Genomic DNA, 8215 nt, shown 5'->3' on the forward strand with positions numbered 1-8215 from the left:
CAATTAGATCAATAATATACAAATACAATATAATACAACAATACAATATAATACAACACAATACAATATAATACACAATACAATACACAATACAATACACATATATATATAATACACAATACAATACATTATAATACACAATACAATATCATTCCCATACAATATAAAACACAATACAATACACAATATAATATACAACACACACTACAATCTAATTCCCCATACAATATAAGACACAATACAATATAATTCACATACAATATAATACAAAATACAATATAAGACACAATACAATATAATTCACAATACAATATAATACACAATACAATATAATATACAATACAAAATACAATATAATTCCCCATACATGATAATACACAATACATTATATTGCATAATACAATATAATACACAATACATTACAATATAATACACAATATATTACAATATAATACACAATACAATACACGGTACAATATAATTCCCCATACAATATAATACACAATACAATATAATATACAATACAATACACAATACAATATAATATAATTCCCCATACAATATAATACACAATACATTATATTACAAACACAATATAATACACAATACATTACAATATAATATAATACACAGTAAAATACAATACACAATACAATATAATTCCCCATACAATATAATACACAATACATTATATTACATAATACAATATAATACACAATACATTACAATATAATACACAATACATTACAATATAATACACAATACATTACAATATAATACACAATACAATATAATATACAATACAATACATAATACAATATAATACACAATACATTACAATATAATACACGGTACAATATAAGACAAACAATAGAAAACAATACAATATGAATTAATACATTATAATAGATTACACACTCTGATGTGTGATTGATGCTCATTAACTGCTGGACAAGATTCATCATTTACATTGTTATTTGGGATGAAGCAAGTCCACTCAGTCCAAGGGCATGGCAATGTTACCAGTTCCCCTCTGTTTAGCACTGTGTGTGCGTGTGTGTGCGTATGTATGTGTGTGTGTGTGTGTGTGTGCGTGCGTGCGTGCGTGTGTGTGTGTGTGTACGTGTGTACGTGTGTGTGTCTGCTCTCTCTTAACAACAACCAACCAGTGGACCACTGACTGACAGACAGTCACAAAAGGACGCCATCATCACAAACCTTATTTGGCCCTGTGGTCTTGTGTTCACCTCTCCCCAGTCCCCTCCAGGGAGCTAGTCAGGACTGACAGCACAGTGGCCACATCATAGACGTCATGTCATTTAAATTAATGAGCCTCGGGGGGATATTATTGGCTCTCTACATCAGAGACAGAAACATGTATGAAATGGTGCTCTCTTGTGGCGGCAACAGGGAAGGAGTATTAACGGGAGTTTACTCTAGGCAGGCAAGAGAAAAGGACTTTTCTCCATGGCACACCCAGTTTGTTGCCTGGCTACCCAGACTCCCCAGTTTGTAGTGCATGCCACAACGTTAGTGTGCTTCTAAATATGGTTTAGGTCAACATAAAGATAAGACAGGGTATATTCTACATAAAGATAAGACAGGGTGTATTCTACATAAAGATAAGACAGGGGGTATTCTACATAAAGATAAGACAAGGGTATTCTACATAAAGAATAAACAGGGGGTATTCTACATAAAGATAAGACAGGGAACATATTCTAACTATAAAGTATAGAACAGGGGTATTCCTATCATAAAGAATAAGACAGGGACTATTACTTACATAAAGAATAAGACAGGGGATATTCTCTACATTAAATATAAAACAGGGAGTATTCTACATAAAGATAAGACAGTGGTAATTTCTACATAAAGATAAGACAGGGGGTATTCTACATAAAGATAAACAGGGATATTCTTACATAAGATAAGAACAGGGGGTATTCTACAATAATATAAACAACAGGGAGTATCTACAGATAAAGATTAAAGAACAGGGGTATTCACTACATAATAGATAAGACCGAGGTGGTATTCTCATAAAGATAAGACAGGTGGTATTCTACATAAAGATAAGCAGACAGGGTGTATTCACATAAAGATAAGACAGGGTGTATTCTACATAAAGATAAGACAGGGTGTATTCTACAATAAAAGATAAGACAGGGTGTATTGCTATACATAAAGATAGAAGAGCAGGGTGTATTCTCATAAAGATAAGACAGGGTGTATTCTCATAAAGTAAGACAGGGTATATTCTACATAAAGATAAGACAGGGTATATTCTACATAAAGATAAGACAGGGGTATTCTACATAAAGAATAAGACAGGGTATTCTACATAAAGATAAGACAGGGGTATTCTACATAAAGATCAAGACAGGGGGTATTCTACATAAAAGAATAAGACAGGGGTGTATTCTTCATAAAGATAAGACAGGGTGTATTTCTACATAAAGATAAGACAGGGTGGTATTCTCAATAAGATAAGACAGGGGGTATTCTACATAAAGATAAGACAGGAGGTATTCTACATAAAGATAGAGACAGGGTGGTTATTCTACATAAAGATAAGACGGTATTCTTCATAAAGAAGACAGGGTGTATTTCTACATAAGATAAGACAGGGTATTCTCTCATAAAGATAAGACAGTGGGGTAATTCTACTTCTACATAAAGATAAGACAGGGTGTATTCTACATAAAGATAAGACAGGGTGTATTCTTCATAAAGATAAGACAGGGGTATATTCTACATAGGCGCCTTACCTTCACACAAAATCATTTTGTCAACTACTAGGGCTAGGCTAATAGAGTCACTCAATGACTCACTGAATCCATGTGTCTGTCGTGTGCGATTCCATGTTTTCCGTCTCTCCTCCTCTCCTTCTCTCCTCCTCTCTCCTCCTTCTCTCCTCCTCTCGCTCCAACTCTCTTTACTCTTTCTCCTCACTTCTTTATTATCCACAACTCTTGGAGGGTGATGTTCAATGATTGGCTAGTTGGGGAATCGGAGATTGGAGGCTTGCATTTCTAATCGGTGTTCATGTTTAGCCTACACCTTGCACACCCACTGAGCCGAGAGGACGGACAGAGCGCGAGGAGCGTGAAAGGGCTGGAGCTCGGAGTTAATAACGGTTGGCAGTAGCAGCGGACCYAGACGACCGAAACAAAGTCGATACTTTTTTTAACGGATTTAACGGGCGAAATTGGCTAGTGCTCAAGTTGGGTCTAGAGGAGAGCGCATCAGTCAAGTATTTTTCGTCTTCGTACGTGATTTCTGTATTATTATTCCGCGGCAGATGTTAAAATATACGGAGCTCTGGCTGATATACGAAACTTTCTTCTGACTTGCTCTGTCAGCGCTTCTTCTATGGTTCGCCTTTTACCCGGACGCGAGGGGAGTTGGAAGCGATAATATCTGGAGTACTGTTCCATCAAGTTGTTACTCCGGAGTTATTGGTGTTTTTGGGGGTCTTCTCTGAGATTTACTGTATTGGAGGAACTCATAGCAAGAAATAACATTTTAAGTTTATTTTATTCCACGGGAGAAAGGATTTTATTTGTTTATTCCATGTTGGTTTATTTATTCCAGTAACCTAAACTACGTGTAGCCTATATTTTAAGGGACACATTGAAGAGAGTGGAGGGGCGACATCCACGGCATCGAGAGCACCTGGGACGTATCGCCGTGGCGTAGCCCGATAAAGATGCTCTCTGTTCGGATGCAGCGTGACCAAGGACTCGGTCCTCTACTGGTTCTCCTTGTTCTCACCAGTGGATATCTCGTCTCCGATGCTGGTAAGGAAAGCTTTTTAACTTTACCTTTATAACGCGGGCTATGTGGAGCTTTTATTGGACTGTGTTGGGAAGGGAAAATGACTGTCAAGCATAAAAATGCATTGTAATCCTATGGCCCATAGGCTATATAAAATGCGCAGCATATATAGTTTCGACACTTTATACACAAGATTGCCTTGTTTACCTGTGCCCTGCTCTGTCCTGATAGCGAGAGCTATCAACACGCACGCTCGGCGTGAGCCCAATCATTTAACTATTTGTATTTTCTTCGCTATGTAGCAATATACGATCTATAATACTGTCATAACACAGTGGACAGTGAATTCCACATATTTTATAAACAAATATGATTAAATCCTTGTGGGATTAGGCCTCTTATGGAATTATATGTGTTGTAGACTTTTACATATTCTAGTTACCCCTACCATTCTAGTTGACACTACAAACATTATTTTAGAAATACCCCGTTTTGAAGATAATATTTTCGATTTTCTGTTACAAGAGGAACAACTTCGTTTGAAAAGCTCTTGGACTGTAAATAAAACGAAGCAAATGTCTGGTCAAATAGAAAGAGACGAAAGGAACAGTCACATTAACGTTTACAAGATTCCATCATACGATGACGTTTGCTTAGGCATTATTTTTCATCATTTTATTTCCGCCTTAGTCTTTCTTGTGTCTCCTGAATTTTGAACAGGCCCGCCCACCACGCATGGGTTCGACGGCGGACATAGATAGGCTACTAGTGCCCATCCCCACCTCTCTACTCATAACTGAGAGAAACATGATGAATCAGACAACAGAGACACAGAGAGAGAGAGAGAGAGAGAGACAGAGAGAGAGAGAGAGAGAGAGAGAGAGAGAAAGAGAGAGAGAAGAGAGAGAGAGTTTTTAAAAATGTTTTTTTCTCTTCTCACTTTTGTTTATTGTTTATTTCACTTGCTTTGGCAATGTAAACACTTGTTTCCCATGCCAATAAAGCCCCTTCGAATTGAATTGAGAGAGAGTTGTGTTTTTGAACAGCATGGCTCCGGTGTGAAGGGAGTAATTAAGCTTTAGCTCGATGCCTTCTTGGCCCACTCTCTCTTCTCTCTCTCTCTCTTCTTTCCTCCTCCTCCCTCCCCTCCCTCCCTCCCTCCTCCTCCTCCCTCCCTCCTCCCTCTATATTCTCAAAAGAGAAGAAGAAAAGAACCAGCCTAACTTGTAACATAAAAAAATATTAAAAAGACAGACAGAATAGTAGTTCTGACACCACAACACACACAACAACACACACACACACACACACACACATACACACACACCACAACACAACAACACACACACACACACACACACCAAACACACACCACAACACACAATCACACACACACCACACAACACACACCCACACACACACACACACCCAACACACACACTACAATGCACCCGAGGAAGGCGCTGGCATGCTCTCTCTCTGAGTATTTGTCTGGTCCATCTTGGGATATGACTTACTTGTTTGTTTATTTTGGCGTGCCATCCCTTTTCCTCTTGACAAATTAAATATGGACCGGTTTTTACATTTTTTTAGATGAATTAATAATAAATACAAATGTTTTTTGTTTTTTTTAGGCTTAGGTCCACAGGAGTTTATTTTATTTTAATAGATGTTAGATATTTGGAGATATACGGATATGTTGTATTGGCTTGACAGTACTCTTGTTTTGTCACAAAAAGAGGTGACACAAATAGTGTGTGGTTTAGTCTACTGAGCTCTATTGACGGCTGGTATCACGAGTTGATTGAAGGACAAGGGACGAGACGAGAGGGAACGAGAACTGTTTTTGCTAAGGCTTCAGCCTGTTTTGACCAGCATCAACGCTCCGGTCTTTGACCAGCATCAAAGCCTCCGTCCTGTTGTTGACCAGCATCAAAGGTCCGTCCTGTTTTTGACCAAGATCAAAGGCTCCGTCGTTTTGACTAAGACATCAAATGCTCCGTCCTGTTTTGACCAGCATCTGTTTTGACAGACATCGAAATGCTCGTCCTGTCTTGTACCATCCAAAGGTTGCCGATCCGTTTGACCCAGCATCAAAGGTCCTTGTTTTGACAAGCATCAAAGCCTCCGTCTGTTTTGACCAGCATCAAAAGGTCTCCATCTCTTAGGAGCGTAGCTGTTAGGGAAGAAGACTGCTACTTAGGAGTGTTCTGTATTTTGCCTTTTTCATTACTGTAACTCGGGACAATAAAGTTATGTCGTGTGTAGTTTGTTGAACTAAACGTGATGTAATTGCAACTTAGCAGGCTAATGATAAACCGTTCCTATCAGAGCATGTGGGCTCTGTGGAACCACCTGCAGCTGGTTGTTGCTCATTGAAACGCGGTTATTATGGATGACAGGCTATCTGACTATGTAGCAGTAAACTGCTGTGAAGTACCACTTACTTTACTTTAGGCTACACTCTCTCTCTCTTCGCTGTCCTGTCGCTCTCTCTCTCTCTCTCTCTCTCTCTCTCTTCTCTCTTCTCTCTCTCGCTGTCGCTCTCGTGCTGTCGCTCTCTCTCTCTCTTGCTCTCTTTCTCCTCTCTCTATCCGTCTCCTCTCTCATCTGCCCTCGTCGCACTCCGTCGTCTCTCGCTGTCGTCTCTCTCTCTCTTCTTTCTTCTCTCTCTCTCTCATCTTCTTCTCTCTCTCTCTCTCTCTCTCTCTCTCTCTCTCTTCTCTTGCTCTTCTTCCTCTCCTCTCTCTCTCTCCTCTTCTCTTTCTCGCCTCCCTCGGTCACTTCTCTCTCTCTCTCTCTCTCTTTTCTCTCTCTCCCTTCTCTCTCCTGGCTATCAATTGACACAGAAGGCAGGCAGAGTTCTGAAGGTTTAGTCAGTGGATTATGTTTGCTGTTCCAAAAGACCAGAGAGAGCACGCACTGCCTTGGCTCGGCTGGACTATATCGCAGAATACATGGGTGCTGGGAAACACACCGTGACTCTAATGATGATGCACCCCACTTTACCAATATACACTGAACACAAATATAAATGTAACATGTAAAGTGTTGGTCCCATGTTTGATGAACTGAAATAAAAGATCCCAGAAATGTTCCATYTGCACAAAAAAAATGCATATTTCTCTCAAATTGTGTGCACAAATGTCTTTACATCCCTGTTAGTGGGCATTTCTCCTTTACCAAGATAATCCATCCAGCTGACAGGTGTGGCATATCAAGAACCTGATTAAACAGCATGATCATTACACAGGTGTACCTTGTGCTGGGCGCAATAAAAGGCCACTTTAAAATGTGCAGTTTTGTTTCAGAACATAATGCCACAGATGTCTTAAGTTTTGAGGAAGCGTGCAATTGGCATGCTGACTGCAGGAATGTCCACCAGAACTTTTGCCAGAGAATTGAATGTTCATTTCTCTACCATAAGCCGCCTCCAACATGGTTTTAGAGAATTTGGCAGTACATCAAACCGGCCTCACAACCGCAGAACACATGTATTGCGTCATGTGGGCGAGCGGTTTGCTGATGTCAACGTTGTGAACAGAGCGCCCCATGGTGGCGGTGGGGTTATGGTATGGGCAGGCATAAGCTACGGATAACGAACACAATTGGATTTTATTGATGGCAAGCTGAAAATGTCCCAGTTTTCCCATGGCCTCCATACCCACCAGACATGTCACCCATTAAGCATGTTTGGYATGCTCTGGATCGACTTGTACAACAGCATGTTCCAGTTCCCACCAATATCCATCAACTTCGCACAGCCATTTGAAAGGAGTGGGAAAACATTCCACAGGCCACAATCAACTCTATGTGAAGGAGATGTGTCACGCTGCATGAGGCAAATGGTGGTCACACCAGATACTGACTGGTTTTCTGATCAACGTCCCCTACCTTTTAGTTTTAAGGTATCTGTGACCAACAGATTCATATCTGTATTCCCAGTCATGTGAAATCCATAGATTAGGGCCTAATTAATTTATTTCAATTGACTGATTTCCTCATATGAACTGTAACTGAGTAAAATCATTGAAATTGTTGCATGTTGCGTTTATATTTTTGTTTTGTATATTTTTGTTCAGCCATTAAATCTCCTATACGTGCAGGTCATGCTAGGCTGATTCTTGAAATAATACTAAGCCTTGACCCTACCCCACCCGCAAACTYTGTGTGTGTGTGTGTGTGTGTGTGTGTCAGGGTGTTTTCCCTGGACAGACAGAGAGACATACAGAACAGAAAAGCTGCTTATGTATATTAAAAATACGGGACTGCTAAAATATTGCTCAGCTTCAGAAATCCTTGAAATGAGAAATGAGAAATATTCAAATAAATAGTGGATGGATTTGAACTGAAGTCCTGGCCAGGGGGCAGGGAGTAGAGCTGCAAGGATGAGGACAGGAGAGGACAGGAGAGGAGAGGAGATGAGAGAGGTGAG

Source organism: Salvelinus sp. IW2-2015, unplaced genomic scaffold (assembly GCF_002910315.2).
Source record: "Salvelinus sp. IW2-2015 unplaced genomic scaffold, ASM291031v2 Un_scaffold1674, whole genome shotgun sequence".
Lineage (NCBI taxonomy): Eukaryota > Metazoa > Chordata > Actinopteri > Salmoniformes > Salmonidae > Salvelinus > Salvelinus sp. IW2-2015.